General features: G+C 41.2%; 1 pseudogene; it reads left to right on the forward strand.

The window, feature by feature from the left end:
• Window positions 1-17,472, forward strand: part of LOC124235221 (dual specificity protein phosphatase 18-like) — a 44,732-nt pseudogene extending 27,260 nt beyond the window's left edge.
• Window positions 17,473-23,611: the final 6,139 nt, after the last annotated feature.

A 23,611-nucleotide genomic window follows, 5' to 3' on the forward strand; every position in this document is an offset into this window, starting at 1 on the left:
TAACAGTATCTTTAGATGAGCAGAACTCTTAAATTTTGATAAATTCTAATTTTTCAATTGTTTTTCTCTTATGCTTATTTTTTCCTGTGTCCTAAGAAATATTGACCTATCTCAAAGTCACAATGATATTCTGTGATTTGTTTCTTATCCTTGCCAGCCTGCATGTCTTTCTTTCTTCCTTCCTTCCTTCCTTTCTTTCTCTCTCTCTCTCTTTCCTTCTTTCCTTCCTTCCTCCCTCCCTCCCTCCTCCTTCTCTTTTTCTCTTTCTTTCTTTCTTTCTCTTCCTTCTGTAGGGGACCTGGAAATGGCCACCCCAAGATATGTCTCTTTGGCATCAGGATTATTTGAGGCTGATTACTTTTGATAAACTGGGACAGGGAAGGAGGCTCTGAGGAATGGAACTTGCCCTTTGTTAGGACACGTTTACATTTGTAAGGTAAATCTCTATCTGTAAAAGGTGCCTCCCTCTCTGTACCAGGAAGAAGAAAGGAGATGACCTTCTCTCTAGAAACTCTTAATCAATACCAAAGGCAAGGACTTAAATCTGCATTTTATTGTGCTTCTCTGGTAGCCTCCTGTAGCTGACTTCCCTCCCCCTCCCAACGTTGGCATTTCTTTAAGGATTAAGCATCTTTCCTTAGGATAGGAACTGATTGCTGTGCTCACCTGTGACCGCCCAGCTCTAGACAATAGACTTGCCTCCCTGCTACGCCCACTGAGATAGCAGACCACTACAGGCTGTGTCCGTCAAGCACTGTGCTGACAGGGCAATCTTGTGACTATTGTGGGAGGGACATTTCAATCATATGTGAAATACCCTGTTTGGGGGTATATAACCACTCTGTGAACCCCACTTCTTCGGTGCCCTTTCTTCCTTAAGAAAGGCCCCAGGCCATGGTTCCTCATAAAGCTTTGTTTAATTTTCTCTTGCTATTCTGTCTCATGTGAATTTAATTCGTTCTCCGGCCAGACGAACCCACATTTGGGAAGAGGAAATGTCTTCCTTCCTTCCTTCCTTCCTTCCTCCCTCCCTCCCTCCCTCCCTTTCTTCCTTCCTTCCTTCTCTCTTTACCTCTTTCTCTCCTTCTTTGCCTTATTGCACTGATTAAGGCCTCGAGCACAACGTTGACTAGAAGTGAGGGAGAATATCCTTGCTTGTTCCTGGTTTTAGGAGGGAAACTGTCACTCTTTCACTATCAAATATTACATCAACTGTAAGTTTGTCATAGATTTCCTTATGAGGTTGTGTGAGGTCCTAGTTTTCTGAGGATTTTTGTTGTGAACGAGTGTTGAATTTATCAAGTGCTTTTTCTCTGTCTAGTATGATGATCATATAGCTTTTCTCCTTTATCCTAAAAAGATGAATTATATTGAATTTTTAAATAGTTGGAAATGTATACAGTACAATTCAATGTACAATTCAACTGTTTTCAGTATATTCACAATTTTGTGCAAACATCACCACAATGTAATTCTGGGACATTTTCATCATCCCAAGTAGAAACTCTCTGCCCATTAAGCAGTCGTTCCCATTTCTCCTTCCCTCCAGCCCCTGGCAACCACTCATCTATTTTCTGTCTCTATGGATTTGCCTATTCTGGACATTTCATATAAATGGAGTCATATAACGTGTGATCTTTTGTGTCTGGTTTCTTTCACTTAGCGTATTTCAAAGGTTCACTCATGTTGTGGCATGTATCCGTAGTTAATTCCTTTCTATAATAGTCCAGCGCATATACAGTAGTTCTCTTTTGTCTGCAGAGGATCCGTTCCAAGACCCCCAGTGGATGCCTGAAACCTCAGATAGTTCCAAACCCTATGGATACTATTTTTTCCTGTACATACATACCTATGATAAAGTTTAATTTATAAATTAGGTACAGTAAGAGATTAACAACAATAATAAAGCAGAACAATTATAACAATACACTGTAATAGCTGTTACTGTAGATCTTAGAAATCTCAGCACATGATTTTTTTACTTACCTTTAAATTGGGAACTTTTACGTTTTTACTTGAAAGAAGCACATTACAGCTTCTCTTTGGCATAGCCGAATTGCCAGCATCACTACTCTTGCACTTTGGGGCCATTATTAGTAAAATAAGATAAATTAAATAAAATAACTTGAATGTAAGCACTGCGATGTCTCAACAGTTGATCTGATAACTGAGATGACTAGTAAGTGACTAATGGCTGGGTAGTGTATGCAGTGTGGACTCGATGGGCAAATGGTTGATTCATATCCCAGGCAGGACAGAGTGGATGGTGTGAAATTTCATCATGCTATCAAAATGGCATGCAATTTAAAACTTATGAATTGTTTATTTCTGGAATATTCCATTTAATATTTTTGGATCATGGTTGACCTTAGGTAACTGAAACCAAGGAAAGTGAAACCGTGGATAAGGAGGGAATACTGTACCATATTTTCTTTATCCATTCACAGGCAATGGATATTTGAGTTGCTTCCATGTTTTGGCTATTATGAATAATTCTGTTACGAACATTCATGTACGAGTTTTTATATGAGCATACATTATCATTTCTCTTGGGTATATATCTTGAAGTGGAATTTCTGGGTTACATAGTAACTCTACATTTACTTTTTTGAGGAAACTTCTAGAAATTACATAGCTGCAGCACCATTATTCCCACCAGCAGTGGTGTCTTAGTGCTTGCCCTAAAGTTTGCAGTACACATTTCCAACTAATCCAAGTCCACTTTCAGTAACTCTAGACCACTTTATGGGTAGTGCCGCTGCCCTATAACTGAGTATTCCTAATTCCTTCCTCCCATCTCTTTTAACATTGCTGTCATTCATTTCACTTGTCCATAAGCTATCACCGCCCAATATATTGTTGCCAGAATTACATTAAACAAACTGCTATGTTTAGATCAGTGAAGAATATGAAAAAGGGGCCAGCCTGGTGGCTCAGCAGTTAAGTTTGTATGTTCTGCTTTGGTGGCCTGGGGTTCGCCGTTTTGGGTCCTGGGTGTAGACCTATGCACTGCTTATCAAGCCATGCTGTGGCAGGCATCCCATATATAAAATAGAGGGAGATGGGCATAGATGTTAGCTCAGGGCTAATTTTCCTCAAAAAAAAAAAAAGGAATATGAAAAGTAGGGGCCAGCCCACTGATATAGTGGTTACGTTTGTGTGCTCCACTTCAGTGGCCCCGGGTTTGTGGGTTCGGATCCTGGGCACAGACCTATACACTGCTAATCAAGCCACGCTGTGGTGGCATCCCATATAAGAAAAATAGAGGGAGATTGGATCAGATGTTAGCTCAGGGACAATCTTCCTCAAGCAAAAAGATGAAGATTGGCAACAGATGTTAGGTTAAGGCCAATCTTCCTCACCAAAAAAAAAAGAAGAAGAAGAAGAAGAAGAAGAAGAAAAATAAAAGATTTTGTTTTATCTTCATTTGTTACTTCTCTAATGCTCTTCCTTTCTTTATATAGATCCTAAATTCTGACACATATTTTCCCTGTCTCTGAAGAATTTCTTTTAGCATTTCTTGCAAGGCAGTTCTATTGGTGACAGCTTCCCTCTGGTTTTGTTTGTCTGAGAAAGTCTTTATTTCTCCTTCACTTTTGAAGGATAATTTCACTGGATACAGAATTCTAGATTGGTGGATTTATTTCTTTCAACAGTTTAACTATTTCACTCCATTCTCTTCTTGCTTGGAGTTTCTGAAGAGAAGTCCAATGTAATTCTTATCTCTAATTCTCTGTAGGTATGGTGATTTTTTTCCTCTGGCTATTTCCAAGATTTTCTCTTGGTCTTTGATTTTCCATGGTTTGAATATGATATACCTAGATGTAGATTTTTTTGGCATTTATCCCATTTGGTGGTCTCTGAGATTCCTAGATCTGTAGTTTGGTGTCTATTAATTTTGGAAAATTCTCAGCCACAATTAATTCAAATATTTTTTCTGCTCCCTCTCTCTTTCTTCTATTTCTGATATTCTAACTATGTGTACATTCCTTTTGACCAAGAATAATTGACCTACAGTTCTTGGATATTCTGTTCTATATTTTTAATTCTTTCCTCTTTTCACTTAAGTTTGGAAAGTTTCTATTGATGTATCTTCAAGCTCACTGACTCTTTCCTCAGCCATGTCCAGTCTATTCATGATTTCATGAAAGGCATTCTTCATTTCTGTTGCAGTGGTTTTGTTTCTATCACTTCCTTTTAATTCTTTCTTATCCATCTTTCTAATAACCTTACTCATCTGTTTTTGCATGTTGTCTTCTTTTTCCACTAGAGCCTTTAGCATATTAATCACAGTTCTTTTAAATTCCTGGTGTAATAATTTCAAAATCTCTCCTATATCTGAGTCAGTTTCTGACACTTGCTTTGTCTCTTGAGGCTGAGTTTTGTCTTCCTTTTAGTGTGCTTTGTAATTTTTTGTCGAAGGCCTGAGTTGATGTATTGGGTAATAGGAACTGAGGTAAATAGGACTTTAGTGTGAGGTAAATAAGACTTTATGTTTATCTGGCTAGGAGTTAGGTTGTGTTTAATATTTCCTATAGCTGTAGATGTCAGAGGCTCAATTTCCCCTAGTGTCTTTGCTTTTGTCTTCCCTGTTGTCTTCGGGTTTCCCTAGAAACTTCTTCTTAAACAGAGTCTGTGCCTTGTAACTCTCTCAGTTGTAATCTGTTGTTGTTACAATGGAGCCCTGTTAAACATAGTAAGGTATTGGAGAGGGAAACCATTCTATAATCTCATGATTAAATCTCACTGCTTTAGTGGGCCTGAGCTCCTGGGAAAAGTTTCTTAGCCCTTTTTTTCTGCCCTTATGTGAGACAGGAAGGCAAGAGGGGGCTGGAGCTGCCTAATTGCCCTTCTCCTAGGTCAGATAAGGCTCTGGTAAAGCAGCTTTCCTTGAGGGCCACCCTTTGTTATTGAGAATAGAATGCTCTAGGCTTATTTCAAAATGGTTATTCCTCCCGCCCCCACTGAACTGGGAGCAGGAAGCTGCTTTTTCTAGTCTTCATTGGGAATACCTGGTGGGGCTCCTGGAAGTAAAACTCACAAAAGTGTAGGAGCCTCTCTAAGATTGAATCCTTAGGGTCTTCTTTTTTTTTTTTAACTCTGAAGCTCATCCACACTCGGCCTCCAGCAATTTGTCAACTACTGTCTAAGTGTTCCTACGAGTTTATAGCTCCAGTGCATTCTGCTCCTAGTAAGCTGTGATCTTATGTATTCACATGTCTCTCCAGTTTTCAGGGCAGTGGTCTGCCCTGTGACCTCAATTCTCTGATGGATCTAAGAGAAACTGTTGATTTTTCAACTTGTTCAATTTTTTTTCTTCTTTTTCTTCTTCTCCCCAAAGCCCCCCAGCACATAGCTGTATATTCTAGTTGTAGGTCCTTCTGGTTGTGCTATGTGGGACGCCGCCTCAGCATGGCCTGATGAGCGGTGCCATGTCTGCACCTGGGATCTGAACCCATGAAACCCTTGGCCACCAAAGTAGAGTGCTCGAACCCAACCACTTGGTCATGGGGCCGGGTCCTGACATTTTTCTTGTAGGAGAACTGGGGAGATGACTTCCAAACTCTCTATATGTCGGAGCCAAACCTGAAGTCCAGTACATTGATTTTTGAATGTTAAATCAACTTTGCATTCTGGGGAAATATTTCACTTGGTCATGATTTATTCTTCTTTTTTTTAGTATTTCTGGATTCAATGTGCTAGTATTTTGCTCAGGACTTCTGTGTTCATGATGAATATTGGTCTATAGCTTTCTTGTAAATTTTTTTTGCGTTTTTGTAATCAAGTTGGGGTGGATACCTTTCTGCTCTATTTTCTGAAAGTGTTTATGTAAGATTGGTATTATTTCCTTTTTAGTGTTTGAAACAATGCACCTATGAAGTTCTTTATTCTTCTGTTACTCCTTTCCTGCCTTCTTTGGATGAATTCATATTTTATTATTATATTTTATTTCATGTATTGATCTTTAGCTGCATATTTTTTAATACTTTTAAGGGGTGCTGTATCCCAGAAATTACAATGTAATCTAAGTTATTGCAGTCTATCTTCAAATAATATTATACTACCTCATGAACAGTATAAGAACTTTAAAATAGTCTTTTTCCAGTTCCCTTTTACCCATTTTATTCTTGTTGTCTTATTTTTTACTTTTAGATATGCGATAATTCCCATAATACTTGGTTGATATTTTTTAAAGCAGTTTATCTTAAAAGAGTTAAAAATATGCACATATACACATACTTTGCCATGGACTTTGCATTTTCCTGAAGATTTAGGGTTAAATCTGTTATCACTTTCTTTCAGCCTGAAGAACTTTTAACATTTCTTGTGGCACAGGTCTGCTGGAGACTAATTCTCTCTGCTGTTGTCACTCTGAAAATGTCTTTATTTCACCTTCCTTTTTAAATGATATTTTATCCTGATATAGAATTCTAGGCTGAGTGTTTTTGTTTAACATTTATCACTTTAAAGATGTTGCATCGTCCTGTGTCCTTCGTTGTTTCAGGTGACATGTTGGCTATTATTTATATGGATTTTACCCCATATATAATGTGTCTTCTTCTTCTTTTTGAACTCTGCTTAAAAGCAGAAAGTCTACTGTAAAGGTTACTACTGGGCCTGGCCCTGTGGCCTAGTGGTTAGGTTTGGCGTGCTCTGCTTTGGCAGCCCCGGGTTCAGTTCTGGGCATGGACCGACACCACTTGTTGGCAGCCATGCTCTGGCAGCAACCCAAATACCAAATAGAGGAAGATTGGCACAGATGTTAGCTCAGGGTGACTCTTCCTCAAGCAAAAAAAAATGAGGAAGGTGGGCAACAGATATTAGCTCAGAGTGAATCTTCCTCAGCAAAAAACCCCCAGAAAACAAAAAGTTACTGCTTATCTTTATTTTTTTTCAGCAGTCTGAATACTGTGATTGAATACGTGTGATGTTTATGTTTATCCTGCTTGGGATCATGGAGCTTAAAAGTTCTGTGGATTGATACCTTTCATCAATTTTGGAAAGTTTTCAACTATGATCTTGTCAAATACATCTTCAAATAGTTGTTCTGTCATATATATTAAACCACGAAGTTTCTGGGTGGTTTGAGATACAACCAAAGGGAACTGAAACAGACATTGGTACCCAGGAATGGGATGCTGTTTCAATAAACACCTGAAATATGTAGCACTATTTTTAGGGCTGGTTGGTAGTGGGAGGTTGGAAAAATGGTGAGGAAACTGTTATAGAATACTAAAAAATGGTGATCCATTTGATGAAATGGTCATTTGAGGTATCTTGGAAGACAGACAATGTACTTAAAGCTTGGATTTGGGCAAGGAGATCTCTCAGTGAAATTTTGAAAACATCGTCTGCTTCTATTTAACTGCATATAAGGTAGTACAAGAAAGGAAGAATCAAAAGAATTGACGAGAATGCAAGCAGAATTTATAGGAAAAATTGGGAGACTAAGACTTACTGGATTGGAAAATAAAATTGTTTCTCATCTCCAGCTTCTGCAGTCAGTAACAGATTCTCAGAGTAAGATAATGTTGAGGGGGCTAAACATCAGACTTGGGGTGCTGCCAATAAGTGTTGGCCTCAGAGTAAATTCCAAGTCAAGAAAGTGGCTGTATGACCTTTTGCTGACTTCTGAATGAATTAGGGTGTTACCGAATATATCTTCTCTGCTGTACACAAGGGTTTGTGGGAATCTTAAGGTCATGATCCACAGCAGTCTGATATAGCAATCCTTCCAAAGTCTAGAGATAGGGAGACACCTAGAAGAATTGTTCTCACAGAATGGCTTTGGCTACAGGGAGTAAAACAAATGAAATACATTGGAAACCCACAAAATTTTTGAGAAGACTGTATGAGCAGGAGTGCCATTTGCCTGGACTAAAAGGGATTGAGCAGTACAGAAGGTTAAAAGGCTTCTGGGCCCCTAACTTTCTCTATCCAGGAAGCAGGCTAAATTTTTTCTCTCAAAGAGCGTGTTTTCTAGTGAGCTCTCTAGAAGTGGCCAATGAGGATGATAGAAAGGAAGGACATCCTAGAGAGTGAAGCCAAGATCCAGGATAACAGTGAACTAGGAAGCCACTTTCAGGGAATATAACCAGGGTTAAACCAAGGAATATTTACTACTCCTAAAGTGGAGGAACCTGGAAACATTTTCCCAGCAGGATTTCAGACTTGCTGTCTATCAATGACTGTTACGTGCTTCTCATTTCCCCCCTTTTTGAACTAGAGTGTCTGTTACGATTATCCTGTCCTTGCTTCACAACTGTACGCTGTTTTTGTGAGGGCGCTATATTACCTTCTTCATTCATAGATTTCTGGACCAAGAGGACTTGGACCCACAGCTATCACATGGAATTCCAACCTGATATTGTGCTTGATAAAACTTTTGAGGGTCCTGGGCTGGGAATGAGCATACTTTTCAGATGGGTGAGCATGAATAATTCTTGCCTGATGGTGGAATTGTGGTGGATTGTATTAGTGACTACAGTCCTTCACTCCTCCCTGTATTCATGCCCTTTGTCATGTAAAACTTGCAGTACCCTCCCACTCTGACTCTGGCTTTGGTCATGTGACTTTCATAAATGTGGTGGAAATGCCAGCCTGCCACTTCTGAGCTTAGCTTTTTAAAGATTTTGCTTGCCGCACTTGCACTCCTTCATCGCTGCCGTCACCATGACAAGGTCATTCCCAACTTGGTTCACTGCTCCCAGGAGAAGGATGAAGTTACACCGAGCAGAGCCAAACCACATGAATGAGTGAGAAGTCCAGCCAACATCTTCCACGTTTAGCCTGGATCAGCAGAACCTCTCAGAAGTGTGAAAAATACATTTGTTGTGTATCGTTGAGACTTTGCGGTTGATTGATATACAGCAATTTTGTAGCAAAAGCCAACTGATAAAAGGAGTGTCCTGAGAGTTTAGAACAGTCTTTTTGTAAATTCTGAGAAACAAACCAATTGTAATTTCCAGGCACATGCAGTGCACATCTAGCAATTTTGTGCATTTGGAAAACAATCTCCCTTCCCTAATATTTTTTCCTGTTGATTTGCTGCAGGGCTTGAAATTCTACCATTTGGTCTAAGGCACTGCCTTCCTGTAGTCTTCTGTTAAAATAAAAACGCCCCATGGAGGGGCCGGCCTGGTGGTGCAGCGGTTAAGTGCACACATTCTGCTTCGGCAGCCCGTGGTTCCCCAGTTCAGATCCCAGGTGCGAACATGGCAACACTTGGCAAGCCATGCTGTGGTAGGCATCCCACATATAAAGTAGAGGAAGATGGGCATGGATGTTAGCTCAGGGCCAGTCTTCCTCAGTAAAAAGAGGAGGATTGGCAGCAGATGTTAACTCAGGGCTAATCTTCCTCAAAAAAAAAAAAAGAAAAGCCCCATGGAAAGAGTAACATATTAAGCCATTATCAGCAACTATTACACATCCATTTATCAGATAACCCAGCTGAAAGAAACAGTATACAGAGTTGGCTTGTGAGCAAGTGGACATGCCAGGAGGAGTTGGGCACAGTGTGGAGAGGTGGGCAGAAACTGAAAATGAATATTGTGACTTCACAGTTTTTTCTTAAGGTCTACCCTATCGCAGGAGTTAATTTAATGAATCAAATAATATTATATATAATTAGAGATACATAATATAAGACATTACGTATATATAATTATATATATAAAATGTCATTTAGTGTAACTCTTTCATTTTATAGACAGTGAAACTGAATCCAGTGACCTGGAAACGCTGGTAAGAGACAAGCAAACTCCTGAGGCACTGGCAAGCATGTTTCAGCAGTGGTGTGGATTTAAAAACAGCAGTTTTCCCCCCAGTTCTTCAAGATATGGCTATAACATAGATTTGTAGTGTCTATTTTTTTTGCTTACTGAATTTTACTCTTCTGTTATTTTCTTGGGCACTGCCATTGTTTTCTTTCTTAACTGTTCAAAAGCCTATTAGCTGGGGTGTCGTCTACTTCACCAGCTCAGATCAGAAATGACGTTGTACTCAGGTTGCTGATGGTGAGGGACATGAGGTGCTCTGACTGGGCCTGCCTCACTTGGTCAGTCAGAGGAGATGTCATGAGAACTGTCATCCTTCTGGCATGGGTCCACTGCCTGGACGCCTTCTGCCATTTTTGGCCAAAGATCAGGTTAAGGGTGTTCACTGTAGTTTCCTAGGCTGCTTATGAGGGTATCTTTCAGCCTCTCCGAGCAGAGGCAAATGACTGAGCTGTGTATAAAACAAGAATCACAAATATTGACAAAACAGGTAGTTTTTCTTCCCTCAACAAATTCTGTTCTATTTTCTGCCTAAATTAATATTAAGGAATAATTGAATCTTACCCACACTGATTTTTCAGCCATCACCTGGTGAAGTCCCTTTCTTTGAACAATTCGTACATCAGAGCAGTGGGGATAGCATCCTTAAGCCCCATGGTCATGACCTCAAGATTATTCCCTTGGTGGCCAATTGACTTTCCCCCCCTTTTTAAAGCCAACATGATATAAAATGATGACGTTAAATGAAAACATTTACTTTCTCATTTGGGCAGAGAGAGAGGCTTAATTCTTTCATGAATAGAATAATTACAGGGTAGCAAGCATACAAAAATTCATGTGATATTAGACAGAGGAAGATGAAGGACTGAAGAACTGCTCGTATTTTTGTTTCCTCCATTTCTCTTAACGTGGGCCAACAGAGCAGCCTAGACCATGTGGCACTGTGCTCTCCTACTGAATGTTTTTCACGTCTAGGTGTTCCCAGATAAAGGAAGCTTCATCATACAGCAATGGTCATGGTCTCAGCTGGCTGGAACAGATTGTCTAAAGACTCCCTGAAACATCACCGTTCCATGCTATCTCTGTAATCTAATTCAATTTAGCTTAACAAGCATTTCTTGTCCACTGTTTGAGTCTAATACTTGGCTAGTGCAGGATGAGCAATAGCAGCCTTGACATAACTTAATAGACAGGTGTAAGGTTAATGATGTTACATAGGAAGTATCATGTATTTTTTGCAGAATTAGAGAATTCATTTTCAGTTGGACCCCAATTGGGCTGTAACTGCCCCGTAAAGTCCTGACATGCCAAAGAACACGGAGAGAGTGGCATTGAGTTTAAAGAACTGCAACTTCAGACAGACAAACACATGTCATCACTAGACTTGCAAGTGAAGTAAGCAGGTCACGTTTACAGGGAATAACAGGGGAAGAAAAAACACTAATAGGGACTCTAAAGAGAACTTTATGTATCTGTGTGTTCAAAGACTAAGAATTATGTGCAAAGAATTACAGGGAAACTGAAACAGGAAAATGCCCTCCTCACACCAAACATCATCGGAAAAGACTTAGAAACACAGAAAGTGATAAGAAGAATAAGGCACGGGGACAACAAGCTGGACCTGAGCAGAGACACAGATCACAGACATCTTTATTGGATCCATCATTAGGAGGCACTTGAAATTGATGTCCTATTCGTTATCGTCATCGTCATCATCATCATCACCATATTGACTTAATCAGTACTTACCGTGACTCAAGCTCTGTGTTAAGTGATTTATGTGTTTTAGTTTACCTAATTTTCCAAAGAACTCTGTGAGATAGGTCCTCTTATGCTGACTTTACAGATGAGGAAACTCGGAGGTGAGTTACTTTTCCCAAGATCACGTAGCTGGTATGTAGTGGAGTCATCACCTAACTAGGTTGTTCTGCCTTAAGATCTTAATCATCACACCACATGGGCTTACCCAATAAATACTATATACAGTTTCCATTTCACTGTTTGGACTCATCCTTCCCAATAAATCTGTTTGTCATCTTCTGTTTCAGAATTAAATATGCCATCCAGGTATATTTATGTAAGACACTCTTAATGAAGGGACACTTTCTACCCATTGCACTCAGAATTCCAGTAACTAGAGTTGATATAAACAGACTTTTTTTATGGAATGGTCTGTTTCCAAAGCTTAATTCTTTCTGGATATGCTGCTATTATAGTCTTTATTACGATAATTTGAAGCCCCTTTCCACTCAAAAAAGAAACTACTAAGGCAAGCTTGTAAAATCAATCACAAAGGCATCTCTTCTGTTGAAGCAATAGAAATGGCCTTTTTTTTTTTTTTTTTTTTGCTGAGGAAGATTCACCCTGAGCTAACATCTGTTGCCAACCTTTCTCTTTTTTTGCTTGAGGAAGATTAGTCCTGAGCTAAGATCTGTGACAATCTTCCTCTAATTTGCATGTGGATCGCTGCCACAGCATGACTGGTAAGTGGTGTAGGTCTGTGCCTGGGATCCAAACCTGCAAACCTAGGCCGCTGAAGCAGAGGGCACCAAACCTAACCACTATGCCACGGGGCCTGCCCCTAGAAGTATCTTTTAAGGTGAGAATGCATTGAAAATCTTCAACACTTTTTCTTTACTGCTTCTTTTTTGGCTGGTTGGAATCATCATTACCATGTTCTGGGTTTTCTAGAAAGAACTACCTTGTATTAAACCATCTTGATAGCAGGGTTCTTGCTGCATCAGCAATGACAACCTGCCAGATGGTTCTGTTCTGTGTAGAATGCTGTTGCCAGCTTTTTTTTTAATCATCATTTTCTTCTAGAGATTTTTCTTTCTCTGAATAAAAAACATAAATCCTTTCCATTTGTTTTGTTGGCGTGATTATGAGTATGGTTTTGAATATATCATTTATATATGATTTTAGTAGGGTGATTATTTTTGGATCTTCATGTTAGAACTAGCAAAGCCTGTCTGATAATCTAGGTCTTCTGGTTATTTCCCACCGCTTTCCCCTGCCTTTTTGTAATCTTACGTGTTTCAGCCAAAAAACTTCCAAAAATGTTCTTTTCACAGCATATTTTCCCTTTTGAATTTTAGCTTCCACTGAAGGTTCAGGGACAAAATGATCCACTTTTCTCTCTTTGTATTTTGTAAAAATGATGAAATTGCCTCTTCTTTACTTTGCCTGTCTAACTTTTCTCGTCTAGAATTTATCGTGTAGAAACAGATAGGTGTCACTGCTTTTCCCTTAGGTAACATTCAGAATATTCTTCATTATTTTGAGGGATAAAGAAGAGAAAGAAAAAGGGCTATGCATATCAGTGGAATTTGAAATGAATAGAAGCAATTGTTATCTGTGGGTGAAGCTAACTGTAGCCTTCCCAGAGGCAAGAGTTAAGTCTGTCCCATTTAACACCAATGACTCTATAATGTTTTATACAATTTACATGCAGATATGGATGTGCGCTTTTTTTTAATACAGTTTGGATAATTTACTCTTAGCGTCTTCTCTTTTCTCAGATTGTCTTTCTCTCTAGAATACAGTTCTGCCCAACCGAGGGCCATCTCACAATAGTAGGAATATATTTGGGGAATAACTAACTGCGCTGCTCTAGCCAAAGTTCTTTGCCTTTGAGATTTTGACAAAACTCAAAAGACATTTGCCAAAGGATGGACGAACCTCACTGAAACAGAGTACCTATAGATATTTCATGCAAATTGTGACTGAGGACTGCTGTGCCATCAGTGACCAAGGCACCCCATCTTCCCATCTCTCCCTCTCACTCTTCCTTAGACCACAGGCTCTCGACTGTCTGCCTCTTTCTCTATGTCGCTCCAATCTCTTTTTCTGCAGATTAATGTTTTCTATTTACACATCTGTCTGCAGCCAAACAGCGAGCTCAGTCCGAGTCACATGGCTCTTGAGTTCAATTACATTCTACCCACTGAGTATAGTTGGGATATCTCTTAATTTAAATTCTTGAGGAAGTATTTTGACTTAGCACTGGCTAGACAATGGATGACCTGGTCTTGGATCTAGTGTCTACTATTGATCCAGTCAATCATAACAATCCTACAATGGATAACATGTGTACTTTAGACTGCTTTGGGGTTAAGGACAGAGCAAGCCCATTTACAGACTAGACAAAGCAACGGGGACTGTGACTGGCTAATAAGATGAGTGGTTTTGAGAAGACCTATTTTTTTCAGACCAAATCACCCTTCTTGTTTAATTGATAAATAAAGTCAGCTGTGTGCATTAAGAAAAATACCTCATCGTATCTTTAACCTACTGGACTGACATTTCAGGCCCTTTCAGTTTCATCAAAAGCAGTTGTCTAGGATTCAATTTGCTTCCTCCCAATTTTATTGTTGGCTTTTTTATGCCTGGCTCCTGGCCCTCATGTTTCTTTCATATAGATATGGCTGCAACCCTCGTTGGCTCCAAGGCAGACCTGTTGGCTTTTCTGGATCCTTGGCATTTCCCAGCACTGCCCCGTGACTCTTTCTTCTTCTAGTGCCTCAGGGAGCCCATCCCACTTTAACTCAGATTTGCAGACCCCAACTCCAGTACTAGATTATATAGGTTAGTATTTGGACCCCCTTTGAGGTGTTGTTTGAATGTTTAACCTACTTATGTGGTTCTCCAGTTTCTTTCTAAGAAGCGTAGATGGAAACATTTTACTGGCAGAGAAGTTAGTTTCTTATAACTTTGTTGGTTATGTCTCTAAAGTAGGAGACATGCATGAAAACTAAATTAGTACTTAGATAGGCAGGAAGCAGGTAGGATGATTATGGTGAGAAATCTAGGTCAGCAAAGTCATCTCGTTGGAAGGGCATCCTAACCAGGAGGACATCTTTCCAGGCTAGAGATACTAGTTAATTGCACTTATAAATTCCTCGTGTTCAGATTTTTGACATTTTATCTTGGCTACCTTTGAGGCCTATATTAGACTTTTATAGGAGGTGCAGAGAAATCACTCACTTCAAAATTATATTGCAGTCTTCTTGATAAATTCACCATTGGTCTTTCTATCCAAGGAGGACATTTAATAATAAATCTGAGTCTCTTAACAGCAATATCAAAGCGCTGACGCTCTTCCTGTCCTGCCCAAGATCTATGCCCTGACGCGGGATATTGTGTCACATCCTAATCCCAGCACACTGAGCAGTTATTCAGTTTCTACAGCAGCCTGAATGCATCACTTTATGAACCTTCAAAGTCAGAGTTACGAGCAGAATTGCTTAAGGAAGTTTGAGCATTCCGCCATCCCACACAAAATGATTTAAACCAAAGCCAGAAGGCAAAATTTGGGGACTGAGGTGAGCAATGATGAGGCATCCTCAACATTCCTCAGGTTGTCTTTTTCTACCTGCACTCAAGGAACTTGGCTAGACCCTGGTGGGCCAAGGATGGGGAGGACCACGTAGTTAAGTTGCTACGTCACTTTTGGTGAGCTGCTTGGTCTCTCTGGAGCTCCACTTCCTCAGGAAAACGCAAGTGTTGGGTAAGATTACTAGTTCTGAGCTCAGGCAGTGGGTTGCTTGGGTATACTGTGATTGGTTGCAAAGTGTGTCATAGGTAATTTGTTACAGATTACACTGAAAATAGTAAGGTTTGGGAAACAATTTTATTTTATTTTATTTTTTTTAAAGATTGGCACCTGAGCTAACATCTGCTGCCAATCTTCCTTTTTTTTTTTCTTCTTCTCCCTGAAGCCCCCCAGTACATAGTTGTATGTTCTAGTTATGAGTCCCTCTGTTTGTGCTATGTGGGACGGTGCCTCAACATGGCCTGATGAGCGGTGCCACTATCCGCACCCAGGATCTGAACCAGCGAAACCCTGAGCCACCGAAGCGGAGTGTGTGAACTTAACCACTTGGCCATGGGGCCGGCCCCCAATTTTATTTTTAAAGAGTGAAATCAAGGCTGTTCCTATAATATTATCCCTCTCATTTGCTTACATCAAGGTATGTTTTCATGAGTAAAACACTAGAAAGGTATGTTAATTTCCTAGGACTGCCGTAACAAAGCATCACAAACTGAGTGGCTTACAACAACAGAAATTTATTGTCTCACAGTTCTGGAGGCCAGACATCCAAAACCAAGGTGTTGGCAGGGTCACGCTCCCTCTGAAACCTCTAGTCTGCCACTTGGTGAATCATGAATCCTAAATAGCATCAGCAACATCAACAGCCAGTGGGGAGCAGTCCAGGTGCTTGAGAAGAACCAGCCAATGTGGGTATTTGCTTTTATGGAGACCCAGATATCTCTTGAAAAATCAGTAAAACAGTCTAGATAGTCAAGGACATTGTCTCTTCTGACTTCTGGATTATTTTGTGGGGGTCTTTCATTTGGCTTTTGGGGCCCAACTCTCCCAAAGCTGTTTAGACAACCTTACTGAAGTGATCCCGGGAAACGGATCTATCTCAACGGAAAGTTTTCCAGAGAGTACATTTTCCTTACGATCCATTCCAATTGGAGACACTCCCACTCTCAGTAGTTTTCGTCCTGAATTTAGTATCTAATATGGTAGACTTGATGGGTTTTCCTCTGTTTGTGCTTAGAGGAAATAGTGAACTGTATTTCAAAGTCTTTAAGAAATGTGGAGGAATTACCTAATTTTATTGCAAATGCTCAACTAAATGCAATGCAGATTTTTCGCCGAGAGCTGCTGTGGGGCAGGTCGCGATCTTGGGCAGGGAACCGAGTGAACCAGGGTCTGGGCGGTGCCGAGCCAGGGAGCACAGGCCGGGGCTTCTCCGAAGACCAGGCACAGTGAACGAGCGTCTGCCACGGAAACTAGAGGTCGGGCCAACGGGAATGGTGGCTCCGAGGTCGTGACGCATCTTCTCTCCCCCAGACCCTTTCCTGAGACTTCGCTGCACGGCTGCTCCCTGAACGAGCCCGGTGGCCGACAGTTGAGAGTTTTCGGTGGACTCAGCCCAGCAGAAAGATGCAGCCCTCGCTCCTGGCTGGACGCTCCCCCTCCGCCTTGGTGGCCTCCTTGTTCGGTTCCGGCAGCCCTCAGCCGATGGCCTCTCACAGATCAGCAGCAAGCCTGTCTACCAGCAGCAGTGTGGCCGCCAGCAACAAGCTCATGATGTCCAGCAACCAGATCGCCACGGTCATCAATGTCTCGGTGGAGGCAGAGAACACCTTATACAAGGACATCCAGTACGTGCAGGTGCCTGCGGCCAAGGCACCCATCACCGGCCTTTGCGACTTCCTGGGCCCTATGGCTGAGTGCACCCACCGTGTGGAGGTGAGCCTGTGGCTCTGCCTTGCCACCTCTGGAAACACCAGCCACCACCCTGCTGGATGCCCATGCCTGGGCGAAGCCGTGCCAGCCACCATCTTGCCCAGCAACGGCTTTCGGGAGCAGCTCATCCACTACGAATCCCAGCTGTTTGGCAAGCACACTGCGCACATAGTCAACTCCCCGATGGGCGTGATCCCTGACGTCTATGAGAAGGAGGTCGGTTTGATGGCAGCCAAGCAAGGAGCCATCCTGACCAGTCCCGGCTCCGGCGGTGGGAGGCGCGGATCGGCCGTTGACGCTACACCAAGATCTGAACCTGAACATTCTACTTTAGTTGATAACAGAAAATCAGATGATGGCTTTTATAAGGGCAAGAAGAAAGGGAGGGTGACTGCAGTTTTTAACCTTATAATCCATATATTTGAAGAATAAAGCTCACTAAATCTAAGATGGTGAAAATAAGTTTCCTACCCTGAGAGTGCCAGGGCACAACTGCTGGGGCCTGGCCAGAGAGGAGGTGAGGCAGGTGGTGCCCACTCAGATGGACGTGCCAGCAGCGCTCAGTGCCTGTGGCAGGCCTGGAATCCCACAGCTCTCCCCCAGGCCAACTACCCAGGAGCACCTCAGCCAGAATCTCACCTCATTCTTTAGAACCCAAAGCCAGAGCTTTAGGCTTCATGGCACCTCCCATACCTCTCACAGTAAGTGTAAACCTACCGGATAAGTGGCTTTCAAGTGGTGCTCCTGGGGTCTTGGGCGCTTCAGGCCACCCTTACCTCCACCTTCAACCAGAGTGGCCCAACCCTGGGTTTCTAGATTGGATTTAGGCATAAGATAGTTTATGAAGAAAATATTTCATTATATAAAAATAAAAAAAATTTTTTTGAGTGCTGTGCCAAATGGCAAGGTCTCAAGGTGCCTTTGGTGACCTCCCACCAGCCTTTGATGAAAAGTGGCCTTAGTCTCTTTCTCTGGAGCACATGCTGAGAGAGCAGGCCTGATGTCAGGCCTCAAGATTTCCTCTTACAGGCCTTGGCTCGGAAGGTTGGAGCTGTGAGCTGTCAGCTCTGTCACCTCTGTCACCTCCCCTCATGGGACCTGGGACCTCTTGGAGGTTCAGTTTCCTCACTAGTCCAAGCAATGGCAGCCCTTCTCTCACAGGGTCATTGTGAGGGTTGAACAATCACTAGCAGCCTGCCCGGCACATGGTGCATGCTTAGAGTTAAGGGTGGCTCTTGTTATGAATGACGCTCTCGTGCGCTGCTGGTCTGTGGTCAGCACTCCTCCTCACGACAGCCTTTTCCCCATCCGTGCACAGCTCTTTATTGTTTACAAAGCATTCTTCCGAAAAATCATCCTGTAAGGGGCAAAAATGTTTAAGGTCCTATTGTACCCTCCGGCAGGGCAAGCCTAGACTTAGCCTTTTTAGAGTTCCCATTGTGTTAATCCATGTGTGTCCAAGGGTTGTGAAGCAAGGAGCATGATTCCAGCTCCACCTTAAATGTCTTGTTTAGCATCACTGACCATTGGAATCAGTCCATCAGTCTGGATATCCACCAAGAGCAGGGGGACACTTGCCCGAGGGACAAACGAGTTGGCCCCATGACTAGGGCCTGGAATCTTGAATTGTTCAAACTCCCCAGGTACCTGGGGGTGTCGCTTAGGACCAGCTGCTTTAATTGAGACAAACAATATATGAGGAAAACAAAGGCACAACTGCTCCTGTTGACACAGAGCTGGGGGTCCAGAGCCCAGCGGAGGTTGAATGTTCTTTCTCTCCGAACATGCCCCTGCCCCACTTCCAGAAAGGGAGTGCCCAGGGATGCACCTGTGGAGAAAAATGAATGAAAAATCACTGCTCTGGACTGAGATTGTTTTACAGGTGGAAAAATAGGCCCACAGAATACCAGGACCGGTGTGGCAGAGCCCCAAAGCAGTGTTTCTGGCAGAAACCCAGATGAAAGTTTCTTTTAAAGCACTTTTTAAGAGAAATTTATTTGGAGATATATCTATATCTATATCTATCTATCTGTATATAATATAGAATATGAATATGATATATGGATATGTGGTACATAGATATGCATATAAAATCCCAAAGAACTTGCCTTTTCCAACGTGTCACGTAAATGTAATCATGCATGATGTGACCCCTGGAAGCTGGCTTCTTTCATTGGGCATAATGTCTTTGAGATTCATCCATGTTGTTGCTTTTTGGTGGTGTTCCATTATACGGATACACCAGTTTGTTTTACATTCACTCAATGAAAGATACTTGCGTTGTTTCCATTTTTTGGTGATTGTGAATAAAGCTTCTATAGACATTTATGCAAAAAGAATTTCAAAGCATTTCAGTATTTCCTTGCAACAAACATATGGCAGGTCATTCCCAAATGGAAAGAAGAACACTGAAAGATTTTTTTGAGAATAGTGTATTAGGAGCAAGAATCAAAATTTCTAATCCGTAGTAGCTAGGCTTGATATTCCATTAATACGGGTGGACTCATGGGCCTGCGACCTCTGCAGTTGTGCAAGGCCCTGTGCTTAGAAGGGCCCCTGCTTGGTTTAATGCTTTTCTGTAACTGTCTTGAAATTTTCCACTGAAAAATTCCACAAATTATGTAGTCAGATTAATGATCATAATAAACGGGAAAATTGCAAATCTGCTACTCTTTCCCCAGTCTCTTAGATGTTCACATATTACAGTTTTGTCCCCAGTTAATAGAATTAGAATATTCTGTTAAACAGGAGCAAACCCTCTGGAGATAAAAACAAGGGGATAGCTGAGAAATTTAAGAACATCTGTTTCTTCCATCTGGTGAATAAGCTCTGGCTGTTGGCGCTTTTAAGGTTATGTCTGGGTCACCAGGGAGTCTGGCCATGACTGATCTATAAGGATTATTAAGATATGACATGACTTTTTAGGACAAAGAAGAATACTAGCAATAAACTATCTTTCCCTTTAAACGTCACCTGCCTCCTCCACTATGATTGTACATGGTTATAGTATTACATAATTTTCCAAATTATTATTTTATAGCTTTTAAAATCTTGAAAGCCTCTTTCTTTGAGTCCAGTTTGACCAGGACTAATTGTCACGAAGTAGTATATTAGTTTCCTAAGGCTATCAAATAAATTACTACAAACTTGGCTTAAGACAACAGAAATTTATTCTCTCACAGTTCCGGAGGCCAGATGTCCTAAATCAGAATGTTAGCAGGGCTGGTTCCTCCCAGAGGCTCAGAGGGAGAACCATTTCATGCCTCTCTCTCTCTCCTAGCTTATTCATTGGCTCGTAGATGGTACACTCCAATCTCTCCCTCCATCTTTACATGGCCTTCTTCCCTGTCTCTTTGTCTTCTCTCATAAAGACGCTGGTCGTTGGATTTAGGGCCCACCCTGATAATCCGCGATGATCTCATCTGGAGATCCTAAACTTAATTCCAACAGCAAAGACCCTTTTTCCAAATAAGACCACATTCACAGTTTCCAGTTGGATATCTTTTGGGAGCTGCCACTCAACCCACCACAGATAGTATATGCCTTTTGATCAGTGAAATCCCTTAAGTTTCTGTGACCCAAATACTTTGTCTTAACTAATGGTGCCTAGTCCTCCACGGGTTGTGGCCATAGTTATGGAAGCATCCTTGACTCACTGGTTTATACTGGTACCAGCTTGTGCCAGTGTACAAAAGCTGACTGGTAAATTTACAGGAATTTTGCAAGCTATTTCACACAACTATTATTAAAAATTAAGTTATATAAACTTACAGTTAAAGTTATATTAAAACCAAAAATTATATATACTCAAAACTCATCATTTCCTCGTTTTACTATTATGTTCTCCTGAGGTTATTTACATCTATTGTATCTGTATGGTGTGTTGCTGAGCATCTCTTCCTCAACTCCAACCACAGTCATATCCATAGCTTGAAATCAGCCATGGTTGGAGTATTTATACCGTGGAAATTGGCAAGTGCTACAATTCAAGGCCTACCACCTCCCCCAGAGCCGGTTGTTAAATATTTCTCAGCTAACTACTGATCCTGGTAACCATGACAGTGTGCACCGGAAACTTCCGAGCAAGAAGCTGGCAAAAGCACTCTATGACTGTGGATACTACGTACCATGGATGTTTAAAGTTAGCTATGATTTCGGTGAGCAGTTCATTAGATATGCATAATTAAATGTGATTTACAATTTTTTTTTAATTTATAGATTGGCACCTGAACCAACAACTGTTGCCAATCTTTTTTTTTTTTTTTCTGCTTTTTATCCCCAAGTCCCCCCAGTACATAGTTGTATACTCTAGTTGTGGTCCATCTAGTTGTGGCATGTGGGATGGCGCCTTAGCATAGCTTGATGAGCGGTGCCATGTCCGCGCCCAGGATCCGAACCAGAGACCCCTGGGCCGCCAAAGCAGAGTGTGCGAACTTAACCACTCGGCCACGGGACCAGTCCCCAGTTTTTTAACTTACATGTACCTTTACCTATTACTAAATTCACAAGTCAAAAAAGATCCTTTGCCAGTCTACATAGCCTCACTTTTGTTTTTGAAAATAAAGTCGTTGAACCTCAGATGATAACATAAATGTTTTCAAGAGTACAAAGCTGATAGTTTGTAAACACTTGCAAACCTTTTATTTGGGCCAGTCCAGGGACAAGATGACAGAGATGCTCTGTGAAGCTTGGAGTTGGCCAGGCGTTTATCTTGCTGTGATCTAATGAAATATTTTAGTTTGATCTCCTTCTTCTTTTCCCTTTGTTATGCACTGGCACCCCAGGCATTAGCTGGAAGTGAATTAAATGGCCCCAGAAGCTGTGATTCTGCAGCCAGCAAGATATTAGAACAGAATTGATTATCTGGAAGTATTTGCATATGGAAGCAGCCCTCTTACCTATTCATTTCCATTTTAACCTAACACGTATGTGGGAAGCTTCTTAATACCCTAGAGAGTTTGATCGCTCTGCCTATGTGGCTTCTGAATTAGGAATGAATACTTAAGATTCATAAAAGAGAAATCATAAATAAAAGCAAATATGACTGAGGAGAAATATACTCCTAAAAAATATTAGAAACCATATCTTTAGGCAGTGTCAAATACAAAACAAATCAAGTCTCAGGTAGGGAAAGCCTTGAATTGAAAATGACTATTGCAATTGGGGGAGGGGGACTATTACATTAGGAGGAAAGGAGTCTTACAGCAGGAGAACTCTGAGTATAATATTATAGGGGAGGAAGAAATTTTGCTCTACGCTTCTAAGGTTCTTCTGGCTTGTCTAAGGATTAAATTGACATGAGACAGAATAAAAGGAGAAAATCAAACAAGTTTAATAATATGTATACATGGGAGAAACCCAGGAAAACTGAGTAACTCACCAAAATGGCTGAAGCTACCATGTTAAATACCATCTTCAGCTAAAGACAAAGAGGATGTTTGGGGTAGTGGTTTCGGACTACAAAGGGAAGGAAAGCAATTCACATGGAGGTGGAAAAGCAAATGTTTGGTAAACAAATGTTTGCCATGCCATGTGGAGACAATGGGACATGGAGAGGACTTTGATCAAATGGGCCTTGCTAGGTTCCTCCGTCTACCACACGTAGTTCATATTGCATTATAGTTATCTATGGTGAGAGCTCCTTCCTGGAACAGGCCTTCTATCTTAAATTCTTTTAGGCAGTTAGGGGGAAATTCAAAGTCTCCCTCTGATTCTTTTGTTCTTAAATGTAATCAAGCCAAAGAGATGTGTTTTGGGTGGCAAATTCTGCTCCCTTGCATTATCTACAAGTTTCTTGAAGGCCAGGCAGAAAGGGTTTTTTTGTTTTGTTTTCTTTTGTTTTTTTTTTTGTAGAGAAGAGTAAAGAAGGCTAGAAAGAACTAGATGTGAGGCATGGGGTGAGTAGGTAGTGTGATTAGACAGTTGAGCAGAAAAAGTCTTTTTTTCTGGTCAGCCGATTCTCAGGAGAGGCTGTTAAGAGGGTTTTGATCTGTATTCCAGTGCTTCCTGAAGCTCCCAGTGCTTGCTTAAGCTCAAGGATGGGCCAAAGTTCAGGAGCCTGGGGGAAGGAGAGGAGCCTGAAAGTTTGGTCCAGTGAAGTTAGTGGACATTTTGTCCAGAGTATTCAATGAGACGGACAGTTCAACTTATAATCATTTATAAGACAAAAAGCAGGAATTTGGAGGGTCTGTGGCTGGCTGGCCTTATCATAGATAAACAGAGGGGTCATCCATGGATCTTCTATAAGTCATATTTGGAAGGTTCTTTGCAGTAAGCTGTTTTCTGAAATACAAAAATGTGGTGATGGTGGTGGTGTTATTTCTTGACCATCCCTGTTTTCCAGGAGTACAGGGCTCAGGTAAAGTTCAACATTTGAAGCAGCTAATGCAATTCACTTCATATTTTACATTAACCTTTAGCTCTAATGCTCTATTTGAGAAGCTGTGTCAGATATTTTTGTTTTATATTATCCTTTCATTTAAAAAAATGCCCCTGAAATTGCTTGGTGGATAGAAGTAAAAATTTTGCATGGGATAGGGTTTGTAACTAATGTTGCTGACACAAAGAGCCT

This window comes from Equus quagga, chromosome 2 (genome assembly GCF_021613505.1).
Source record: "Equus quagga isolate Etosha38 chromosome 2, UCLA_HA_Equagga_1.0, whole genome shotgun sequence".
Classification (NCBI taxonomy): Eukaryota; Metazoa; Chordata; class Mammalia; order Perissodactyla; family Equidae; genus Equus; species Equus quagga.